The sequence below is a fragment of the Antechinus flavipes genome, chromosome 3 (genome assembly GCF_016432865.1).
Source record: "Antechinus flavipes isolate AdamAnt ecotype Samford, QLD, Australia chromosome 3, AdamAnt_v2, whole genome shotgun sequence".
NCBI lineage: Eukaryota > Metazoa > Chordata > Mammalia > Dasyuromorphia > Dasyuridae > Antechinus > Antechinus flavipes.
In genome coordinates this window covers 67181688-67194775 of record NC_067400.1, presented here as the reverse complement: position 1 = coordinate 67194775, position 13088 = coordinate 67181688, and positions in this window count along the sequence as shown.

Sequence of the window (13088 nt, the reverse complement as noted above, 5' to 3'; positions counted from 1 at the left end):
TCACCTTCCACAAACTGATACCATTCTGATCACTCTCCTCATTTTGATGCTAGCATTTTATTCCCATTCTCTTTATAGATTCTACAAATGCTCTATGATGAAGATTCAGTCCTTTTCAGTAATGTTTGACTATGACCCCATTTAGGGTTTTCTTGGCAAAGACACTGGAGCGGTTTGCCATTTCCCTTTTCAGCTCATTTTACAGATGAAGAAACTGAGGCACACAATTTCCAGGGTCACACATCTAGTAAGTGTCTGAGTCTAGATCTGAAGGGGACTCTTTCTGACTCCAGTCTGGGCATTCTGTCCATTGTGCCATCTAACTGCCCTACAACTGCTCCATTATCCTTGATAAATTCTTAGGAAATAACTTCCCAACACATCTATATCACTGACTGCCAATGTAAAGACAACAATACCCTCTCTTTTACTGCCTGGGGGATAATCAATTACTGCAAGTGCCCATGAGCTGCCCTCAACCTGGGTACCTACTGCTACCTCATCATCATTATAATTGCTTCCTACTCCAAAGCTATCTGTGACAAGAAGTGTGTGTGTGTGTGTGTGTGTGTGTGTGTGTATGTGTGTCTTGATCCAATGGAGAAGAAAATGCCAAACAACTCTAGTAATTTTTGCTAAGAAAACCCTAAATGGGGTCACAAAGAGTTGGACATTTTTCAATTATTGTAATCTTGAAAAAAGTATGCTAGCTTCAACAAGTGAATTTGTTATTAATTCAATATTAAATTTATTAATTATTAATTTAATAGTAATGGATTTAATATTAATGAGTTAAGCCCCTACTGAATACCACAATTATTTTTGGCATTAAGTGGGAATACAAATGTAAAAATTAAACAGTTCCTGACCTCAAATAGCTCATAACTTATTGTGTAGGTAGAGAGTGGGGAGAAGGAGGGAGGAGAGAAACAACTGCTCTCAAATAAACAGGAATAAGTATATGTGACAAATAGAAATAGGGCTGGCCTTGTGATTTAATTGTTATAGAAAATGGGCTAGAGAAGGAACTGGCAAACCAGTAGATAGTAGATCTTTGCCAAGAAAATGGTGTCACAAAGAGTTGAACATGATTGGACAACAACAATTTTGGGTTTTTTCCCCCCAGTAATATGTCAAGACAATTTTTGGCATTCATTCTTATAAGACTTTTAGCTACAAATTTTTCTTCCTCCCTCCCCTCCCCTTCCTTCTTCCAAAGATGGTTTGATATAATTTATATATGCGCTATTATGTAAAAATATTTCCTTATTAGTCATAATTGTGTAAAAAGAAACTGAGCAAAAGGGGGAAAATGAGAAAGAATAAAATAAGTGAAAAAATATGCTTCTACCTGCATTCTGAGTTCATCAGTTCTTTATCTCATTATGAATATCATTTTTCTTCCTGAATTCTTTGTCCTTGTCTTGGCCCATTGTGTTGCTGAGAAGAGCTGAGTCGGTCATTGTGGACTATCACACAATATTGCTATTATTGTATACAATGTTTTCCTGATTCTGCTCATTTCACTTTGCATCATCATTTCATATAAGAATTTCCAGGTATTTCTAAAATCTGCCTTTTCATCATTTTTTATTGCATTATAGGACCTATTAGTGGTCAGTTCCAATTTGGGTCCTGATTGATTCAGATTGAATGTAAATAGCAGTCATTTTTATTTTGACTAGAAACTCTGAGGGTCCTCCCCTCCCAGACTCATTTGTTCATCCATTTATTTAGATTTTTTTGTACTAGATGAAAGAGGAGATTCTTTGCTCCAATTGCTACCCAGCCTTAATCATTGAATGGATACACCCTCGGTCAAACTGAGACCTGTTGAAGACCTTAGCTTAAAAAAACCAAGATCTACATTTCATCCAGGGGCATCTCAAATCATCCTAATCTATGTTTGAGCACTGGACTCAGATGGCTCTGGAGGGAAAAGTAAGGCCTGTGACCTTGCACAGCCCTCCCTCACTGAAATTCAATTTACTTGCCTGTCAAAGCATCACCTCCCTGATATCATGGTTCTTTTTGAGAGAACAAAGGACAAACAACAACAATTATATAATAATATCCCATTATATTCATATACCACAGCTTATTCAACCATTCTCCAATTGATGGGCATCCCCTCAATTTCTAATATTTTGCCACCATGAAAAGAGCTGCTATAAATATTTTTATACATGTAGGTCCTTTTTCCTTTTTAGTTATCTCTTTGGGAAACAGGCCTAGTAGTGGTATTGCTGGATCAAAGGGTAAACACAGTTTGGTTGTCTCTTGGACATAGTTGCAAATTACTCTCCAGAATTTTTGGATCAGTTCACAATTCCACCCAGCTTTTCCACATTCTTTCCCACTTTCTGTTTTTGTCATATTGGTCCATGTGATAGATCTGGGGTAGTATCTCAAAGTTGTTTTAATTTGCATTTCTCTAATCAATAGTGATTTAGAGCACTCTACCATATGCCTATAGATAGCTCAGATTTCTTCATCTGAAAACTGCCTGTTCATATTGTTTGATCTTTTATCAGTCAGGGAATGAGTCATATTCTTATAAATCTGACTCCATTCTCTATGTATTTGAGAAATGAAGCCTTTATTAGAGACACTTGTTGTAAAGATTGTTTCCCAGCTTTTTGCTTTCCTTCTAATCTTGGTTGAATTGGTTTTGTTTGTACAAAAGCTTTTTAATTTAATATAAGCAAAACTTTCATTTTTCCATTTTGTAATGTTCTCTGTCTCTTGTTTGGTCATGAATTTTTCCCCTTCCTATAGGTCTGACAAGCAGACTATTCTCTGCTCTTTTAATTTGCTTATAGTGTCACCCTTTATGTCTAAATCATGCATCCATTATCTTCATCTATGGTGTAAGATTCAACAGCAATTTTGGAGGAGAAGAAGAGAATAAACTCTAATAATCAGGGGGATCAAGAAAGGTATCCTACAGGTAGTGGTACCTGAAATTAACTGTAGAGGAAGAGAGGTATTCTAATAGATAAAGATGAGCAAGAGACACTTACAGGTCTAGGGAAAATTTATGCAAAAACAGAGAGAGGAGATATGGAAACCAATCCATGGGGAACAGTAAGCAGACCCAGTTTGGCTCAATCCAAGAGAATATGACAGGGAATAATGTGTCTTGGAAAGATTAGTTGGCGCCAGATTGTGAAGAGCTTTAAATGATGGATGGAGAATTTGCATATTTTTTCTAGTGATAATCAGGAACTCCTGAAGATTTTTGAAAAAAAAAAGTGATAGGATAGTCAAAATAGTGCTTTAAGATATCAGTTTGGCAGCTATGTGAAGCAAAGGTGTCAAACATGAGGCCCATAAGCCCATACCACCAGTGCAGTCCAAATCAAATTAAGATGCAATTGGGAAATATTTAACAAAATAAATAAACACAATACATAAATGTAATGCACAAAATAGATACAATAAATAAATAAATACAATAAAACATAGATGACATTTAAAATGAAGTTAATATTCTGACAATGGAGATCCTTATCTATGGATTTATGGCTCCATTTCTATCTGAGTTTGACACCATTGATGTGGAAAGTAGATTGAAGAGAGTACAGAGTGAAGGTAAGGGGTGAAAAAAGTGTGAACTAGGATGCTATGTGAGTGGAGAAACGGGAAGGTAGAATTAAAAACATCAGGGCGACTGATTGGAAATAAGAGTGAAGGAGAATGAAGACTCAAGATGACGCCAAAGATGCAAACGTGTAACTGGCAGTATCTTTTTGACAGAAAGTTTAGATATGTGTGGGTTTGGGTAATAATGTGATAAATTCACTTTTGAACTTGTGGGGAAATTCCCTTGAAATATTGAGGCACATATGTCTAACAAGCAAGACATATAAGATTAGAAATCAGGAGAGATTATGGTTGAATATGTAAATCTGTGAGTCATTTGCTTTGATATTATCATTGGATCCATGGGAGCTAATGAAATAGCCAGAAGAAAGAATGTAGAGAAGAGAAGGACCAAGAAAAGGAGTATATTCACATTCTGAGAAGTAGTGGAATATAGAAATAGAGCCGCAAGTGAATTTTTAGATGGGAGTTTTTTATGTTTTTTGGTATCATGGACCCTTCTGGCCATCTGATGAAGCTTATGCACTCCTTCTCAGGATATCCTTTGTAAATGCATTAAATAAAATACAGAGGATTACAAAAGAAACCAAAGGATAATGAAAATAAAACTTCCCACAGAATTTCATAGACCTTCTGAAATCTTTCCATGAACATCATAGAAAGTTAAAAATCCTTGAGTTGGGATGAAAATTTTGTCCAGTGTGAAAAACAACAAGGCAATCAAGAAGAATGAGTACTGAAAATGCCATTATTAGACTTAGATAAATCATTGGTAGGTAAATAAATTTGGAGATAATAATTTTAGTTAGTGGTGGGATCTGAAACCAAATTAGTAGTGATTGAAATGTTAGTGGGAGTGAATAGAGTGGAGGCAAAAAAAGAATTAGACTATTTTTCTAAGATTTTGGCAATGTACATAGGTATGAAAGAGTTGTGAGGCAGTAATTTTAGGGTATAAAAGAGTCATGTGATGATGTTTTTTAAATGAGATATTTAGGGACATTTTTGTAGACAGTTGTCATTCATCCTTTATTGTCTAAGAGAACTGATGGTGTAGTCTTGATTTGTGCATGAAATGGATTTAAGTAAGAGTTGCACAAAGTTGTCAGTAATAAGGAAGAAACAAATGGACAAAGAGAAAGTGAAGATTGCCACAAAAGAAAGAGAATTGAAAGGATATACTCCCAAAGGAGATAGGAGTGGATGAGATTAATGGCACAAGTAGACCATCTTTTCATCTAAGACCAGAGCAAAGAAGGAAAGAGTGAGGGATGATATTTAGAGTATTTGGAGGGGAGAAATGAGGAAAAGAGGGAATTGTTCCCTCTGTAGATGACCTTCATTTTCTTAGTCTGCCCCAAGACAGTGCAACTTCCTCCCTTCCTTCTTTTTTTCCCCTTATTCCTCCTTCCCTTCCTCCTTTGATATCTTGGATTTCTTTCTTAAGGACCAGTCTTTAAATCCCAATCACTCTGCTTCTCATTGATTGATTAACAAAATGTCCCTGGCCAAGACCACTTAGTCTTCATTTTGGTTCTGATGGCCTCTGAGTGAACAGTAAAAAAAAAACAACAATTGTTTGTTTTGTTCAGAAATTCTAAGGATCTTTCCCTCTCAGATTGATATATCTATATCTATATTTATATCTATATCTATATCTATATATCTATCTATATCTATCTATATCTATATCTATATCTATATCTATCTATATATATATATATATATATATATATACTACATTAAAAAGGGCATATTTTGTCTCATTTCTTTCTTACCTAGCTTTAGTCACTGAGTGGGCGTTTGCCTCTGAAAACTGAAAGACTTTAGTTTAAAAAGACTGTTTCCCACTGCATCCAAGGCCATCTCCAGTCATCTTAATCTGTATCTGGCCACGAGACCCAAATGGTTCCAGAGAAGAAAGTGAGAATAATGACATAGCCCTTCATCACAGAAATACAATTCATTTGTATGCATACCATCATCTCTCTTATGTCGTGGTCATCTTCAAGAAGTAAGGGTAAACAGTAATAACATTTCTTGGTAAAGTATAAGATGAAGTTCTTTGCTGGTAGAAAGTGGGGAAGAAAGGGGTTGTAAAGGTAACTTGAATAAAGAAAAGAAGGTTTGGAACAAATGCTTCAAGGAACATAAGAACTACACATATCAATCAGGGAAAAATCAAAGGACCCTCTGAAGTATGATATAAGTGTTGAAGAGATCACCCCAGGTCAAAGTGGTATTTTCATTACTACTGTTAATTAAAAACAGGGGATGAGATAAGATGAGAACAGAGAACTTGGGAAGTAATTGGTTAAAAATATGTTCTCTGAGAATGGACTTTAGATTCTTATGGGCTCTGAGTTAAATATGCAGAGATAGAATTCATTTGTAATGAGGGTGATTATGAAAGCTTCTGATCTGCTATGGCTCAGACATTTTGAGAGGGGTTGAATATGTTCCCTGTCTATTTCTGGTGGCTCCATGATCAGTTGTTTCCATTAACATATGTGATCTGGCTTTCATGGAGTTCACAGAGGTTCTTGGTTGGTCCCAATAATAGGGATACCAAATCATTAAGTAGGAAGAGATGCCTGCTTGGTACACTTTAAAAGCAAGACAATGTCTCCCATCACTCTCATCATTTCTTGAGCATCAAATACTACACATGTGAACTATACATATCCCTACTCATTACCTGCCCTCCCTCCCAGAAGTAATGGCAATTATTTGCTGTCTTCTGCTTTATATTTCTTTCCCTGAGCATAGGTGACAGAATAAGGGTCCTAGAATAAGAGTTTTGTAGCATTGGCTGCAAACTCATGAGTTTAACTGAAAGGAAATCCTAAGTCTGGATGCTAATTGCCAAGTAGCAGGGGATCTCAGAAAGAACTTCTCAGGGAATAAGGTGACCACTACCAGGTTAATGAGCCCAACTTTTGCCTCTGGCTTGCCAGAAGAAAAAGACCTTGAGTGAATTGTGAGAATGCAGTGAATTCAAGATGGAGGTGTAGTTAATAACAGTATTATTATCCCTATTTCCAGTGGAAAAATTGAGGCTCTGAAAGCTTAAATAACTTGCCCATGCTTATATGGCTAGTAAGTATCTGAAGAAGTATTTGAACCATGGTCTTCTTCCTTCTGACTTCTAGTCCAACATTCTCTCCACTACATAATATTGCCTCTCAGAATCTTTGGAGTGGGAAGGAGAGAGTAAAAACACATAAGTTTGTTCCAATATAAGTATATAGATGCTCAGATAGTACTTGCCCAACCTCAAGAAGTTCAAATTATCTGAAAGAAAAAAAAAACACTTGTCAGTGTTTTTGAAACTTTGAAAAATCATGGGGAATGGGACATTTACTATAGGGAGGTAGGCAAAAATTTTCCCAATTTTCAAAAAATGGTGAAATGTATAATCAAATTATAGGCCAGGGGCATTGTACCTTGGAAAAATTATGGAGTAGAAAAGTATGATTTAAGAATGTTCAGAAAAGAAAATAAGTGACAATTGTTTCATTGATACTTAAGCTCATGCCCAAATAACTTCACTTTCTCTTTTTCTTCAACAAGTTTACAAGACACCATTAGGGGAAAGCTAGAAATAGAGTATGTCTGGATTTCAGAACACACATGACAAAGACTCTAATAATGCCTTATAAATGTCTATTATTTTGTTGTTGTTATTCCCGAGAGTAGAATTGGGGAAAATTGTTATAATTCATAGAGAAACAGATTTAGATTCACTTTAAGGGAACATTTCTAAACATTTAGAGCTATCTAAAAGTAAAATTGCCTTATTTAAGAAGTAAAAAACTTTCTTATCTTGGAAATTTTCAAGTAAGGGCTCCTTGTTGGGGATATTTTAAGAAAAATCTCTGTTCAGAAAGAGAGAATTCTGTTCTCTGCACTTCCTTCAACTCTGAAATTTCAAAATTCTGTGATTTTCCCTAAGAACAAGTTTTGATTTGTGATTGCTAAGGTTTATGAAGATACATTAAGCATCTGAGTGGGAGTTAGGAAGGCAAAGAAATGAGAACCTGAGAATGTAAAAATAGATTTCAATAATTTATGATTTTAGGGAGGGCCAACCTATCATACGCAATCTCTCTCTCTCACTCTCTCTCTCTCTCTCTCTCTCTCTCTCTCTCTGTCTTTCGCTCTCTTTCTCTCTCTCTCTCCCCTCTCTCTGTGTCTCTGTCTCTTATAAATACACATACACACACACACACACACACACACACACACACACACACACAAACTCCTCTTAGGAATAAATAATTAGTACCAGAAATGTTTTAACCAGAATTATCACCATTCCTTATTGATTCCTTATTGGGCAAAAACTTGGCAGTTCATGCCCATCATATCTTTTCCTCTCTCTATGATATACTCAATTGGACTATGTTTCCATTCCACTTTCTTATAAGATAATGGAAGGGAGAAGGTTATCATTGCTCCTGCTGCTCTACTACCATCACCACTAGTAGTAGTACTAGTATTTGTATTAGTATGTTTATATATATAATAGTATACCACTACCACATTATTACCATTAGTAGTACTAGTACTAGTATTAGTACTACTACTACTATTCCATTATTACTAGTAGTGCTAATATTAGTATTAGTACTATCACTACTACACCATTAGTACTAGTAGTACTACCACTACTATGCCATTACTATTAGTAGTACTACTATTAGTATTAGTACTACCACTACTATACTATTACTACTAGTAGTACTAGTATTAGTACTATTACTATTTGTACCATTTCCACCACCAATACTACTGCTAAATCTACCATACCTACTACACCTACACCCATACTTACTACTACTAGTAATACCATTACATCTACTACACCTACTACTATCACTACTATTACACCTACTATACTTACAACACCTACACCTAGACTTACTACTACTATTACTGATAATGATGATGATGGTAATGAAGATGATAATCTTATAATAAACATATTCCTTCTTCACTGGAAAAAAAGATGTAATCATGATTTTGAAAGGAATGGGTCTAGGAATCAGCAAAGCAATGGATTCATCTTGGAGAGATCACTTAAATCTCCTTGTTTATATTTTTGTGCACATAGTATTCTTTTTTCTTGCTGGAGAAAACTTGAGATGAATAATAATAAATGATATTTATCAGGGTATTCTAAAATGTGAGTGCAGTTTTAAGTGAAATCACCTTGTTGTTGATGATGTTCAGTCACGTCCAACTCTTTGTAGTCCCATTTGGGATTTTCTTGGCAGAAATACTAGAGAGGTCTGCCATTTCCTTCTTTAGCTCATTTTATAGATGAAGAAGTTGAGGAAAACAAGTTAAGTGACTTATCCAGGGTCACACAGCTAGTAAGTACCTGAGGCCAAATTTGAACTCCTGATCCTTAACTCCAGATCCTAGACTCTATTCACTGTGTCACCAGCTGCCCAAATTATTTTAAGTAGACTTTAGAATGATCTGGATAGTACTTTAAGAATAAGGACAAAGAATGGATATGTACTTTATGTACTCTGTTTCATTTGAGGCTTACCATAACCCTGTGAATCAAGTAATGCAGACCTTATTGTCCTGTTTTACCAATGAAGTAATTACAGCTCAAAGATACTGAATAGTTTGCCTTTAGCCAGGACAGCATAATGAATAGAGAGATGGCCTTGAAGCAAGAAAGAAAAAAGAAAAAAATACCCACCAAAAACCTTGCTTCAGGTTTCCTATCTGACACATTCTGGCTGTATGATTCTGAACAAGTCACTTAGAATAGGGAACTCTAAGACTGTAAGTTTCAAAGAAGATACTGCCTTGTACTGGTTGAAGAACTTCTTCATTTAGGAAATTCTTATGTCAGTGAGTTCTTAAGTCTAGTCCCTATCTGAATCTCTGTTGTTACCCAATTAATGAGGACCAGAATCAGGCTCCAGTTTAGTGCTCTTTATATTACCTGGCTTAGCAAAATAAAATATTACTTTTTACATGGGTTTTTAAAAAAAAAGATTTATAAAATATTTGATATACTTTATCTCATCTGATCATTGGTACAGACCAAAATTTGACTATTGAAAGGCTGTTTGGCTAACCTATCTTTGGGATATTTGCCTATAAGGAAATTCCTAAGGTAATTTAGCTCTTGGTGGGCCAGTAAGTCTCTCTTTATCTCAATCTTTACCCCTTTACTTTCCTTCTCTTTTTCTTCCATTTTTAGGAGTCTTTACAAAGGCTTGTCTTGATGTCAGATTCTATGCTGAGATATTTCAGCTTGTGTCTTTGAATTTCACATTTAGTAAAGTTGGGGAGCTCCCTCAAGGCTCTGCTATTTAAATTCTGGGAGGATTCTGAGATTAATTACGAGTATGGGGGCTCATTCACTCCACTGATAGTTTTTGTCTCAGCAGCTTTTTCTTCCCCCACTGGGCTCGCTAAAAGGCATATGTGGGGAAAAGATGTTGGGTATAGGAATGAGCCTGGTTTGGAGTCTTAGCCCAACCTGTCTCACTCTTCACAAGAATTCCATGAAAAGTAGCCCTTTTCTCTTTGCTCTAAGGGGTGGAGGTGGGGAGGGAGAGAGGGTCAGGGAAGGCAGGGAACAAATGAGAGAAGAGATATTCAAGCTTTTGTGTCATTGAATAAGTCTATTTACATGCTAAAAAAAAAAAGTGTTCAATATGAAAGAGGAAAAGATTTGAGGAAAAAGGACCTGAATAAATTACTCATTCTTATTTGTCATGACACAGAAACAAGAAAAAAAAAAGTAAAAAAAAAGAAAAGAAAAAGAAACAACTTGTAAGTAAATTGATAAATAAAATTGATAAAGTAAGTTGGTAAGTGAAATAAATTTGTAAAATAAAATGTCAATGAGAAAGTTATGACAAATTGTGTATTTAGGGAAAGGAAAGGAAGTTAGTGAGGTTGTCAAATTGTTAATAAGTAATAAAGATTTTAAATGTCTTATTGTTGTGCCTAGAAGGTAAGAAATAAATAACCATAAGCAATTCTGATCTCAACTACCACAGACAACAGGGAAAATTCCATAGTGATTTGTATTGAGTGTGACATGTTTATATTTCTGCCACAGCCAAGCAGATGTCATTTATGTTCCAACTGCAGATTTATTCCAGTCTTAGAAGAGAAGGAGATCAAAGAGCATCTAAAATGGCAGAGGGAAAACTTGTCAGGACATTGGAGAGTGGGAAAATATCAGAGAAGAAAAGGAGGGAAAAGGACAGCTCTACACTTGGAACTAAAAAAAATGAGACTTTTTCTAAATAGGAGGAAGGTAGAAACATTGAGGAGAATGTAGATACTTGTTTTTTGAGTACTATTACAGTTACAGAAGATATCAAGTGGAATCATTCAATAAAGGGCAGAAAAAAAAGAAAAGAGTATGTTGATGGGTGATTCTGTGCTCAAAGGCAATATTGACCCAAAGACAACAGTAGAAAAAGATCTGTTTTCTTCCTGGGACAGATACCCAAGACAGTGCAGAATATCTATTCAAACTTGTCAAAATGGATGATTTCTACCACCGTCTGATGATTCACCTGGCATCATCTTGTTGATGATGCCAGAAGGAACCTAGACAGTATTGCCAAAGATGATCAAATCTTGGATAAGAAACTGAGAATCATAGAGGCACAGTGGTAATTTTGTCACTGTTGCACATTGAAGGCAAAGAATACAAGAGAAATATTGATTCAGGATGTGATTAACTGGTTAAAAAGATGGCACCCGAGGGTAGTATTTGGATTTCTGAATCATGGCTTAAAATCTGGATATGACAGATTCCTGGGCAGTAATGATGTATATGATGTATACCTAATAAAGGCCAGTAAGAATCTATTTTCCTGGAATCTTGCAAATCTAATCAAAAGCACTTTACATTAAAATGAATGATTGAAGGAGATTAACTATATATATCTACCAAGCTAAATACTGTAGAAAGTAGCTACAAAGAAGGAAAAAATGCATTTGAAATACCCAAAAAACCACAGAGGAAAGAATCCAGGAAAGAAGTCATTAGTAAAAACCTAGTCCTCAAAATAACTGTCCACAAATGCCAACAGTTTAAGCATCGAGCAAAACAAAGTAAAAGTACTAACATAAACATGAACATTTTGATGTGTACTGAGACTAGATTGGATAAAAGTTATAACTGGGTGAAGGTTCTATATGGAAACACCTGATTCAGGCATAAAATTATCATGAAGTCATATTTAGGACTTTAGCTATCTGGACATCTGCTAGAGCTTTTTCTGACTCTTGCAAATGATTTTTTGACTTGCCTTAATGACGATTTCATCTTTTACATGGTAGAGGAACTAGCAAGGGGAAATTATATTCTGGATATGTTTTTTTCACTAAGGAGGAAGAGTTGTTTCTAGGGTAGAAATGATGGGAATTTATTCTACTCACTCTTAGAGTTCATCCTATTTAGAGGGTTTTTAAAGGTACAAACAAAAGATGGAAAGAGGATTAGAACTGTCAGAAATTGTAAAGCTCAGAATGAGTTGAGGCTGGCAAAAAACACAAAAAAACCTAAGATCATAGTTTGTTTTTGAAGGTATATTGGAGAAAAGAGAATAATAAAAGAAGAGAAAGGACTGTTAGAAGAGTTTGCTTGGAAGAATGGTAATTGATAGCAGAGGTAAGGCACAATCATTCAATTCTACCAAGGAGAATGATTTCCATGCCAGGAAGGATAGAATAAGAATGGTTCATAGAGAACTGATAATAAAGATGAAGAAGAAGGGAGTAAGACTATACCTAAGTGCCTATGGTGAATTCACATCAGGAGGCCCAGATCAACTGCAAAGAACTAGTCGATATGTTCACTGAGTAACTGGATGATATTTGAAAGATGACAGAGAACAAGAGAAGTATTTCAGAACTCGAGAAGGGCAAATATTATTGTCCCAGTTCTTTAAAAAGGGAAAATAATAGAATTGCAAACTTTTATAGGCTCCTATGAGCTTGACTTCAATATCTAGCAAAATTCTAGAAGAAATGATTAAAGAGGTGAATAATGAAAATCTAGTAAAAAACGGAAGCTGTGGTCACCCCACTCTACCCCTCCAAAAAATTAGCATGGCTTCCTTCATCTAGAAAAGATCATACCAGATTTCTTCTTTTGCTAAGATCACTAAATAAATAAATCAGGGAATGCTGAGGGTAGATGGAGTTTGGTAAATTATAGCTATTGATTTCAGCAAAGCAATCGCTAAAGTATCCCATTTTACTCTTCTGGGGAAAAATGGGGAGATGTAGACTAGATGACAGTTTAATTAGATGAAATCAGAACTGATTGAATGACTTGACTCAAAGAACAGTCAATAATGGTTTAATGCCAACTTGGCAGAAGGTTTCCACTGTAGGATCCCAGCGATCCCTGCTTGGTCCTACCTGTGCTACTTAACCTTTTTAATCAATGACTTGGACAAGAGCTTAGATGGCACCCATCC